The sequence below is a fragment of the Ipomoea nil genome, unplaced genomic scaffold (genome assembly GCF_001879475.1).
Source record: "Ipomoea nil cultivar Tokyo-kokei standard unplaced genomic scaffold, Asagao_1.1 scaffold0865, whole genome shotgun sequence".
In the NCBI taxonomy this organism is placed as follows: domain Eukaryota; kingdom Viridiplantae; phylum Streptophyta; class Magnoliopsida; order Solanales; family Convolvulaceae; genus Ipomoea; species Ipomoea nil.
The window spans coordinates 1,148,987-1,161,939 of record NW_017617293.1 but is presented as its reverse complement, the minus strand read 5'-3'; the positions used below and the strand labels follow the sequence as shown (position 1 = coordinate 1,161,939).

The 12,953-nt window shown below is 32.6% G+C and overlaps 1 long non-coding RNA gene across 1 annotated transcript; it reads right to left on the bottom strand.

Moving 5' to 3' along the window:
• Positions 1–2,684: 2,684 nt before the first annotated feature.
• LOC109178700 lies at positions 2,685–3,611 on the bottom strand. The gene is made up of 3 exons (XR_002053753.1): positions 3,577–3,611; positions 2,864–2,926; positions 2,685–2,775 (listed from the first exon to the last, which is right to left on the bottom strand). It is a non-coding gene; the product is annotated as an uncharacterized LOC109178700 (long non-coding RNA).
• Positions 3,612–12,953: the final 9,342 nt, after the last annotated feature.

Genomic DNA, 12,953 nt, shown 5'->3' with positions numbered 1-12,953 from the left:
CTTGACTATATTATCTTGCATTTGTAAACCTAGAATTGTCTATTTAAATACGCAAATTTAACATTCAATTATCTATGCATGAACAATTTCAATATAATCTTATCTTGATATACTTTAAAGGAGTAAATTTCAATTTTGGTCCAGTGACTATTGCACTTGTGTTCATTGCAACACTTGATTATCAAAAATGTTAATATAGTACCTTGACTATGCAATTTTTATCAATTTTGGTCACACCGGCCAAATTACCAGCCAATTCTGACCGAAAAATTTTAATGGATAAAATTTTGAAGGCAATTTAGTCATTTACTCTTTTCTTTCCTTCTCCGTTTCTTATCTTCTACGACGCCGGAAAATTTTTACAGAAACTTGCTGAAGCTTAGACGCCATTTTCAATCACCGAATGAGCATCATAATTAAGCCTGCATTTAGTGTCATACTTAGGCACTAACCTTAATAATTTGCAGTACATAGTCACATAATAAATTGGAATTGAGATGAGTATATAGAATCATATTGCGCAACAAATTAAGAAAATAAAAGAAAGAAGAACCAGAGTAGTGCGTGTTGCTGCTCCGGAGAAATTTCCACGCCACCGATCGAGTACCTCCAGCCACCATCGCACCACAGATTAATTCGCCGAACAGAGCTCTGAGCGAAGACATTGAATCCTTCATCTTCAGAATTCACCCTCTTTTTATCATTGCTGGAAAAAAAAAAAAAAAAAAAACCCAAGTAATAATCTATACTAACCCAACAGGGTAGCTCGAGTGGCAAATGAGCTCTCTTTGTGGGGAGGATTCCGGGATAACCCGGGTTTGATTCCTAGAAATGATAATTCCCTTTGGGCCAGCTCTCGTGTTTTCCGGAGCTCGGAGCGAACGGGAATTAGTCGGGGACCCGGACCACCTCGCGATTTACACCAAAAAAAAAATCTATTATAGTATATTTGTTGTTTGGTTGTGTTTATTTTTGTTGTCTGGTTTCTTGAACTGTATGCCACTGTCGCTTTGTCACTGCCGTTGTAACTCATCCGAACACCAAAAAAAAATCTATTATAGTATATTTGTTGTTTGGTTGTGTTTATTTTTGTTGTCTGGTTTCTTGAACTGTATGCCACTGTCGCTTTGTCACTGCCGTTATAACTCATCCGAATAGGGAGAGATGAAGGACTTTGTCACTGCCGTTATAACTCATCCGAACAGGGAGAGATGAAGGATATGAACGAAGGAAGAAACAATCAAAAAATCACAACACAAGACATATACACATGTTATATATTTATTTATTTTTCAAATCTGATTTAGGTATAAAATTTGTGTTCATAGGCACATAATTTCACAACACAAGACACAACACTTTATAACATAAAGACACAATTACTAATTTGTTTCAAATACAAAATTCATAGCACAATACACAAAAACTGACAACATAATAGACATACACATGCACTAAGGTCCAGAGTGCACTGTGACCCACCATTGTATAAGGATTGCATGTGTTTATGCCTAGTAGTCGGCCGGTTCACACCTCTCTCTTTGATTAAAAAAAGAAAAGAAAAAAAAGGGTACTAGTCATGAATGCATATTTTGATATTGAGAAAGACAATTGTAGCTTTGAAGTGGCACGTTCAGCAAAATAGACATGAAGAAGACCTCTACAAGGTTTCGACAGTACTAGTACTCTCATTCTCTCAATACCTCTCGTTCCTGCAAGTAGTAAAGTGAAATAATTGTTCTTTTTTTTTTTTTTTTGTTAATAAACATGAAGACATATACCCATCAACAAAAGGATGTATTTATAGAAAGCTTCACCTTCAATACACCTGAAAGTCCTCCAGAAATAATTCCTTCTTCAATAACATCAAGACATTCAATGTGATGAGGAAACTTTGTATGTGTCTTCATCGCATGTTGTCTTGCAGTTTTCAGAATCTCAGAAGATTTATGGATGGGCTCAAGTTTATCGGTCTTCTAAAGAGTATTGATGTGAGATTTTCTCCCTTCTACAATATCAAGTGCCCAGAGATGAGAAGCAACTAAGAGCTCCTCAGAAGATACAACAACATCAATAAGGCCAAGTTCCTTTCATTCTTCAGAAGTTATATTATTGGTTGTCTGAAAATGCAGTTGCAGATAGGTAAGTGTTAACATCATCATATCCACTAAAAGTTCCTGTTTTGGCATTAAAATTCAAAAGTCTTACCATCAATAACTCGATAGCTTTCGATACTCCAACAAGTCAGGGAAGACAATGAGTGCCTTATAACATACAAACAAAAATCTAAGTTTTTATGCAGAAGATAGAATATGAACTAAAATTAACACTGAACGCGTCATAGGATGTCAAATTGATAACAAGCTAAGCAATACCTCCACAACCAGGAATTATTCCAAACTTCAGCTCAAGTAAAGCAAGTTCAGATCTTGGAGTTGCAATTATAGCATTGCATCCCTATATGGAATTAACAAATGAATCTCATAAAACTCAGAAGCTCAAGAATTTGGTAGATTCCATTCAAGCATTAAAGTTGATACTAGAAACAAACCATAGCCAATTCCAAGCCCCCTCCAAGGGCAAATCCATGAATGGCTGCAACGTAACAATAGGCTTTTTGGCATCTAAACAAACAAAACGTGAGAAAAATGATGCAAAAACATCAGTAAACAACCCAAGATTTCATAAAAAAATATTTAATTGCACCAAACATATTACTTTCGATTGTGTTCATTATTAGGTCAACTGAAGAATCTGGCAGATATGAGATATCCCCTGGTAGATCAAAAAAGATAAAAAGGAAAGTTAATGTTCAATCCAAAGTTAATTATATGTTATGAACAAGCAATGTAACTACAACTACCTGTCTTGTGAATTTTTCGCATAATATCAATGTCAAGACCACCACAAAATTTGCCACCAATGCCTGTAAAGGATAAATTACAGAATTAGCAAACAAAACAAAGGCCATAACATGTAAAACATAGGCAAACTTTTCTAATCTCTCACAAACAGTGTTTTAAAAATCAGCCTAAGCGGTCGGCTAGGCACTAGGCGCCCCTAGGCCAAGGCGATTTCAGTCTTAGGCGGCTTTTAGTCGGTCGGCCAACTAGCTGGCCAACTAGGTTTCCAACTCGGTCGAGTCATTTTTTTTTTGCTTGCTCGGTTGCTCATCATCTATATTTCTCTAGTCATGTACCCAACTAACCATCTAACTATGTAATTGACTAGTTTGTGAGATTATAGTCTAACCACTCACAGCCCTGAATTGGAAAAGTGGAGACGATATAGTCGAATTACTAGTGCGCTCTAAGCGCTAGGCGCACCCCAGACGCCCGACTAGCACCTAGCGCCTTCTACAACATTGCTCACAAAAGATACATAGCAAGGTTGGCATAAAGTCAAATGGCAAAGGTAATAGCAGTATCCATTATGTTGAAAATACTAAATTTTCATTTCTTTCTATTAGAAACAAGCATTGTGACAACAAAGAAATGTTTGCGTTTTTCATTTTTACATCTATAAAGCTTCTGTGTATGAGTATTATACTGTACCAAGTACGGCTTTAACACTCACCAGTCAAGACTACTCCTTTGACATCAACCCTTTCCATTGTTTCTTGATAACATTGCTTCAATTCGGCAATCACTGTCACCCACCATTAATTGTTAATGCCATAATCATCACAAAATTAGATAGTTGAAGATATCTATATATATAATTGCATTTACAAATTCTAAACATCTAGCAATAATTAAAAAAAAAAAAAAAAAACACACACACGGGAAAAACCAAGAAACTAAAGTTACATGTGAGAATGGAGTACCGGTTGAGCCGGGCCATTTTAGCTCGACTTTATTGAATATCAGAGTAGTCATCTTCTTTGAGGTTGAAAGGCAGAAGTTGTTTGATAAAATGTGTGACAGAAATTCAAATCTAGTATACTTAAACTAAGTAATGTTATAGCATATGATAAGCTTGATGAAATCCCCTTTGCCGTTAATCGATTGTAAATTGGCGCCTATTTGTTGCATGAATTTTTTATTTTTTTTAACCCTTGAAACGGATAAGGGTAAAATATACACTATATATCATAATCAAATAATTTATAAATATTTTTATTATAGACCTAATTAAAATATATAAATAACAAGAATAAAATATAATACTTTCAAATAAATGAGGATGAACCACCTTATAAAAATGAACTATACAATATAATTTTTATTATTGATTTGTCATAAAAATTGAACAATTTATATTAAATTTTTATTGTTTATAAAAAATTAAGATTCAAATTAAATAATTAATTCACCGTATATGATGTAAAAAGTTTTTTACCCACCCCAGAAATAGATTAATAACCAACTTAACTCATAGCTAGGATAAAGTAATCCATTTGAACTTTGAAGAAATTGAAAGATGGATGTTTTGACTAGGTTAAATTATACATCATTTGAAATATCACATTTTGTTAGGAATATATGTTATAGATTTTGACGAGTTAAAAATGTAATTTTAATTTGAAAAATTATACCGTCAAATTTATTTTGTAAGTTGCTTGCTCAAAATTATCTTAGTGTCAAGTAGATCTTAGCAGTAAAGGTTTACTAAAGGCAGCAAAAGTTCTTAAAAGGATTTAGAAGCAACAAAATTCCTAGAAGATTTCAAAAGATTAAAGAAGAAGAGATTTCGAAAATCATGGCAGCAAGGTTCTTAATTGAGAAGAGTCTTTTCAATTAAAGAAGCAGCAAAATTCTTGCATTAATTAAAGCAGCAAGATATCAAAGAAGAAGAAATGAGCAGCAGAGTTCTTGAGATTGGCTAATAAGGCAATAAGCAGCGGAGTTTTTCGAAGTAGCGAAGGTCTCAAACCATTATGCAGCAAGGTTTTTGAGACATCGATCTCATATAAAACTCTACTGTATTCAAAAGTCTACACAAGTTTCAAGAAAGATACATACCAAATAATGAAAGGTTGTAAAAGTCAATAAAGCCTGATCTAGACCAAGTTGTATGGAAAAAATTTTAAAAATGTCAAAACGATCTATTGCAACGGCCGAAAGTGAAGATAAAAATTTCAACACATCAAATCAAGCTACAACAACCAAGAATTTAAAATCAAAGTTATCACACTTCAACAGATAGATTTGATTTTCTAGAAAATGACATAAAGACATGAATATGAAGAACAAGTAAAGATACAGGAAAATATACAAAAGAAAACATCAAGATCAAAATCTCCATGTTTCATTCTTCCTAAGAAATATCTAGAAAAGAGACTTAGCAATTTCAAAAGCTTTATTATTCTAAAAGTCTCTAAAGAGTTGGAGAAAAAAATTTATTTTTCTTGTAAACACTTTTCCTATTGAGTGTAGGTAGAGGGCACAGTAATAAAAGAGTGTTGTGAAAACCCTGAGAAATTCAAGCTTGGTGCAGAAGCACTCAAAGTAGTATTAGTGTTGGCTTGGTTTTCAAGGCACTAAACAAGAAGTTGTAAAAGTGTTGAGTTGATGAACTAGCACTTTGTTGTTCGATCAATATTGTGTCTGAGTGATTGATATAGTGAATTCTTTAAGGATATAGGAGTAGAGTGGAGTAGAAAGACTATATCACCTTCGAGCCACTACAAAATTCTAACTCTCTACTTTACTTTATTTTATTGCTTTACATGCATACTGCTTTTTTTTTTTTTTTTTTCTTTCTCCAAATCATTTGCAATATTCTAACATCTTACTCTTACGTACATTTATTCCGCAGTGCACCACATTTTATGTTAGAATATTTTCAAGCATAAATATATTCTATACTTAATTTATTTTTATAAAAGCCGCTTAATCTTCATTGTTATGAAAAAGTTTGAAAAGTCTATTCGCCCCACCGCCTCTATACTTTTCGCCACTACCCTACTGGGACCCACACATTTGTATATTATTATCTTTGATTTACCAAAAAAAAAAAAAAAAAAAAAAAAAGCCCACGGTCACTACCCGAATGTACGTTTTGGGTGAACTCTCCTTATAACCTTAGCCGGTAAGAACTAGAAGGAGGTAAATCAACCTAAGTGTTATAAATATAATTAAGTGTGGACATTATGAGATTGATTATGTAACTGATGTAACGGTCAGATTTATGTCTACCATTATTACCTTCCGTTACAAATATATATTACATATATGTATTGTTGTAATATGAAGGGAAGCAGATGAATGAATAGAAATGATCCTCCTTTCTCCCTTGTCTATTATCTGAGAAGTTACTTCTCGTGGGTCACCCAAAATTATTTGACAATTCAGAATTTACTTCTCTATGTTTAATTTTCTAGACGGGTTTTACTTCCCGAATGGTACCTTTTTCGGATGGTACATGAAATCGTTGTACTTTAGTAGAAGTACATAACTAAAAATAATTTAAAATAGTGTGGGTCTCATTGTCATATGTGATAGTCACCTTGTACTCCTGTAGTAGTACATGACCAGATTATAATAAGTATTTTGAATGTCATTGTTTTTTTTAAAAGACATCAAAATTTTAGTTTTTTTTTTGTAGGAATGTACTTTATGAGTTCCGAGCCTTTCCTACTTGGCAATATGCTTGGTCATCGGATCGTTTTTAATAAAGGTCTAGAAGACCTCAAATGGGATTGATAATCTTTAAGGTGATTTATGACTCATGAATGAAGTTTGCAACTTCTATTTCTAATGCTATGCTACTGTCCAAAAGTCAAAATTGACTCACATCATGATTTTTTTTGAAAAAGACTCACATCATGATGGTTTGCCTGAAGCAAACAAATTGTGAAATTTTTTTAATAGTAATCACTGCCTGAAAATTCTGACCGCCGCAGTTTGAAAATTAAATTCGTGAAAAATACTTCTTGAACTCCTTTTGGAATGAAATTTTTCCTGGAGAACCTAAACTTGTGTCATTTGATATCTATAAAAAGTTTTTGTTGAAAATATGCTCCAGTTATCCCAGAAAATTCTGTAAAGTTTTGGCAGTGTGCTGTCAATTATTTTTCTGCCTGGAGCAATGTTGGGAAAAATTTCGGGAAAAATATTTTTAGACCTTGGATTGGCATGAAAATTTTTGCGTACGTTCTAGATTTGATGAAGTACATATCTGAAAAATTTTGTGCCAAAATGTGTTACCATTTTTCCCTAGAAAATTCTGAAATTCAGGTCACAATTCTGAAAATTTTTGCTGTTTTCAGCTTGTATATCTTGCTATTTTGTGATGCTTTCATACTTGTATGAAACTATGAGATAAAATGAGAGCTTGGTTGGAAAAGTACTGTTTTTGACTCCCCAAAAATAGGAATGAATGGGCCCGGCAAGCAAACATGTGCTCATTATTCTTCGGCGAACGGTACTTCTATCATTTTTCTAATTTATGAATTAATAAGAATATCTCTTGTCATGTCATGCCTTGTGTACCAAATATGATGTGCATGACTAAATTGAGTTTTTGGTGTCCAAGACATAATGGACAATATATCACATATTGCATGTGCTTCTCTTTAATTGACATCATTTAGCATATAATCTCTTGATTATGTTCATATATAAGAGATTTTGTTATTTCTCTTGTTGGGAATTTATGATTTGCTATAGGCCATAGCTATTGAGATTTATCACCCAACTTATAAGTGGGAAAATAGCATGAATTCTCAATATGGTTAGGTTGCACCTGTCGTTGCTAAACCTTAGCTTGCATATGATAATAATTAAAGGCTATGACATGTTTACAGTGTTAGTTTCTGCTATAGAAACTCTTTGACATGAGATTTGGGCATATGATATTTAAATTTATAGCCCTCATTTTTTTTTTTGTATATTTATTTGCCCAGAAGGTAAATTAAGGACTTTAATTCTCTAAGTCACCCTTTAGGATGAACTTTGACGATAAATTCTTGACCGAAAATGGTCCACCTATCCCATCAATCCCCGAAGGATTGCTATGACATTACTACGAGTCAAGTTCTTCTTTTTACCCAACTCACTGCATATCACAAATCAATCCCTCAATGATTGCTATATACCCCCCTTTTCACCTAATACGTGGTTTCAAAAGTAACATTTCTCTATCTGCGTTATTTTTAGTGCGCAGTCTATTTTTTTTTATATATCACCACCACAACGTACCTCTAAAAGGGCTATCAAAGAAACATCCGTCTATCGATTAAATACCGAAAGCCCATGATAGGGGATCAATACATATAATGGGGTACGTTGACTGCATTCCTAATGAAGATGGTTTCTCGGCATTAGGGGGAGATAATATACTACTCCGTAGCTTTTAATGGAATGCCAAGAAATTTCATAGAATGAAAACATCTTCACTATTTAAATCCACGTATTAGTTAGACTGAACTGGAAGTTCAGAAGATAATCTATTTGCGAAAATTTAGCAAACAATCTGCCAAATACATCTATTGATCAACCGATCATAAAAGAGTGACTAGGTCCCATGTACCTTCCCCGGCCAACATGGACCAAATATATCTACTGATACTCCTTGACGCCATAAGTGTAGGAGATCTATCGATGAAAAAGATATGAATCATAATACTAGATCTAGTAAAGAAATATTGTCACTCTTGAAATAATTTGAACAATTATGTCATGCAGACATTCGTCCAGATGACGAAAAATCCTAGTAAAATTTATTGGTGCACCAAACAAACACAATTCTAGGGATGCGGAACGACCATATCAAAATATCTTTGGGAAATGTCTAGAATCTGGTTGTTTTAGAAATTGCCATTACTTTTACATATATGGGAGACATTTATAAAAATATTATAGTTGTCGACAACACAATTGCCATTACAAATTGCTCGTTATATGATAATCTGGATCCAGAGTTAGGCACCGGAAGTGTCATAACTATTTAACGTATAAAGGAGCAATTAAGGCATAGCTCGACTCGCTAAAATGAAAAATTCTCTTTATAACATTACACTGTTGAGCGTTAACCGTGAAGGTTACAAATGGGTGTGTGCATGAAAGAGAAATAACCAAGAATAATGAGGTGATAGAATATAAAGCGAGTTTGTAGCATATGGGTTCATGCAGAGACCCTTGATTGATTTTAATCAAGTATTCTCTCCCACGGTAAATGGCATTAAGTTCCGCTACATAATACAATTGGAAGAATAATAAATTTAGATATGCAGTTAAATTTTTTGAGAAATCCTGGATGGATTCATAATTCTCGAAATGAGGATTTATTTAAGTATTATTACATGTCATTATTTACTCTTTAAAGGGTTGTGAATGGAGTTAATATCCTCATTGAAGGAATAATATCTACCATTGTGTGCTCGATAAAGGGTTGATAATGAACTTATTTATTATTTATTATCTCAGTCAAGATTGATGGTGTAAACATCAATGAAATATATAAAGAGCTTGATAATGTTAGTTCATGTTTAAAGACTGAGATTTTTGAAATAAAAAGCTTGTGAAAGCTATAAGTATTATCTCGACTTGAAGATCGAGTTTTTCTTTGAACATTTTTTTTATATACACCAGTCAGCCTACATCTAAAATTGCTTTTTCACATGTCTATAATGCATATAAGTGTCATGTTTTTATCAAACTAAAGTTTGCCTAATAATCTCTTGAAGCAGATAAGGAACCTTTTTGGACTCGAAGTCCCTTACTTCATTATCGTTGGAGCACCATTTTTAGAACCAGAAGTTCCATAATCGCAACATATTTGCGACGAAACTGCTAGCAAAATTTAGTGTTCCCCTTACAAATGAAGTACTTGAATAATGATTAACATATCATCCGGTATCTTCGAGATACAAAGACATGACATGTATGTAAGAAACCATGATACGGTTTTAATAGGCTACTTGGGTACTGGCTGTTTTGTTTGATCCCCGCAATGCCAAGTCCAAACTGGTTATACAATGAATTTCTTTAAATGTTCAAAATGAGGACAATAACACTTGTATTGCACAAATGTTATATGAGCTCTAGAAGAGCCATAAGATTATTTATTGTACACTACTCTAGTGACAATCCAGAAGATCTGTCTAATCCATCTCTTCAAATTTTGAAATATATGTAGAACTTGAAGATTGTTATCTTCAGGGGGAGACGGGAAGTACATCTACTCGAATCAATCCGGAAGATTGAATGTAAAATCCTGAAGATTAAGTCATAAAAGACTAACAGTTGCGCACTATTTGCAACACATAAATACATAAATATCATGTACTCTTTCCTCACTAGTTTTCTCCCATTGGGTTTTTGAGTGTGGTTTTTAACGAGGCATGAGTATGATATAATAATTTAAATGGGAAAATGTTGCAAAATAATTGCTTCAGTAGACAAATTCCAAAATCCTTAAGATTATGCCTTGAAGGCTCACGGTTGTACTCTTTTTCCCTTAACTAAGTTTTTCCCACAGGGTTTTCTTAAGTTAAGGTTTTTAATGAGCCGACCAATACAATATATGTTTTTACATATATCATGTACTCTTTTCTTCAACTAGGTTTTTTCCCACGTGGTTTTCCTAGTGAAGTTTTTAATGAGGCATGAATGTATGCTATCCATATACCTTGTACTCTTTTCTTGTTTAGGTTTTTCCCACAGGGTTTTCCTAGCAAGTTTTTAATGAGGCAAGTGTTATAATGTCCAAGGGGGGGGGGGGTGTTATAAATATAATTAAGTGTGGACATTATGAGATTGATTATGTAACTGATGTAACGGTCATATTTATGTCTACCATTATTACCTTCCGTTACAAATGTATATTACATATATGTATTGTTGTAATATGAAGGGAAGCAGATGAATGAATAGAAATGATCCTCCTTTCTCCCTTGTCTATTTTGTATATTCTTTTAACACTAAGTTTGTTGTCCATAATTGACTAGTTTAAGTCGAGAAGATCAATAAGTCGCTCCTACAAAGAGTTTATGAAGACCATGTACTATGATTTTTATTTTATTTTATTTTTAATGTCCAAAGATTATGTCTAAAGACTAGTATTAATGTTTGTAAAATTATGTGTGATAGATTCGACCTAAAGAATGATAGTAATTCTTTCGGTCAAAGTATCTATGATGTCCTTGTACTATAGTCTTTTGTTCAATTTAGTCATTCTACCTTAATTTTGTTCAATTTAGTCCCTGTACTTTTAAAAGTGAAACAACTAAGGATAATAGTTGATGTGGCGTTGCTATTATATCCGTCACGTCATCATACTTACATATATGGCAACTCATATATTATTTTATAAATATTTAAAATTAATTATTTTTATCACCAATATATTACATAATATGTCCAAAATAAATACATAAATATAAGCTATTGTCCATAATTGTTTCACTTTTAAAAGTACATGGACTAAATTGAAAAAAATTAAAATAAAAGGACTAAATTGAACAAAACACTATAATATAAGGACCGCATAGGTACTTTGACCAATTCTTTCTATTTAGCTTCAATAAGTAACATTCTCATTAGTTGGATGCGTTTTGTACATAAATGTACAAAGATTATTCAATCTCGTAATGATTTTATACGCACACGACTAACATGTGTGTACAAATATTACAAGTATATGCATGTATCGTGCACGTATAGTACTATTAATAAAATCAATATATAGAGACCTATTACCTAACAGACTTTGACTATGGTGTGTGGGAAGTGGGTGGGAGTAATAGTGTACTTTTATATTACCTAAGGGAGTGTTTGGTTTAGTTAATATAAGATTACTTATAAGATAATGTGAGTATGGTAATATTTTATTATTTTATTTGACTAAGTTATGAGATTACTTGGTGATGTTATATTACTCTATTAAGTTGATGTGGCAATAATGTTTGAAGGTAATTTGATTATCTTGTGAGGAATTTTTTTTTTTTTTTTTTTTTTTTTTAAGGAGATGGGGCGATATTTTGTTTATCATGGAACGTGGGATCAAAGTATCACATGATAGGACCATTTTGCCTTTAAAGAACATTCTTAATTACCTTAGACCAAAATGTTTATAATAATTTTTATTATATTAATATAAAAATATGTAATTATAATATTTTAATTTATAATATTGTATTTTATAAATAAAATTTTTTTATTTAAAAATCACTATTACTTTTAGAAAAAAACTTGTGTGAGACCGTCTCACGGATCCTTGTTCATGAGACGGGTGGGTCACGATGAAACTATAATACTTATACTAAAAAATGTAATATTAATCATGAATAAAATGTTTATTACTTAAATCATAAACTGTAATACATTTTAAGAAAAATGTAATGCTTTTACATTTTGATTTAAAAGTATTACATTTTTCCTCATAAGTATTACATGCATTTTGTTTTATCAGTATCATTTTCTTTTATAAGTAACAAACACTTACCAACATTACTTATAAGGAAAAATGTAATCCTTTTGATGAAAAATATCATATTTTACATCAAAATGTAAAATGAGCATCTCCATTAGTTGGATTTTGTTGTTGTTTTTTTTTTGTTTTTTTTTTTTTTTTTTGGGGCCAAATGTGATATGGAAGAGAGAGAATAGAGAATGTTTGAGGTTCTTGCAAGTTGCAAGAGGACATGGTTTTTTATATCCACAGTGAGCCCCACCAAAAATAAAAACACTGCTCCTGGTGCGCGTGAGGCGCACTAGAAGAGCCCAGCCGGCCACGTGCACTCTTCGCACTCATTAGGCATGTTAGTTCCTTTGTTTTTTTTCTTCTTTCCCTTCTCTCTCCCATGTTCTCTCTCTACTCATCCCTGCAAAAACCAAATAAAATCCCAAACTAATGGGTTTGCTCTTACATTTTTCTTTAAAAGTATTACACTTCTCCTTATAAGTAACAAACACTTCGATCCATTTCTTATTAGTATTGCATTTTTCAGTATAAGTATTACTTTTTCATATTGAATCGACCCGACCCGACTTTTCTCACGGATAAGG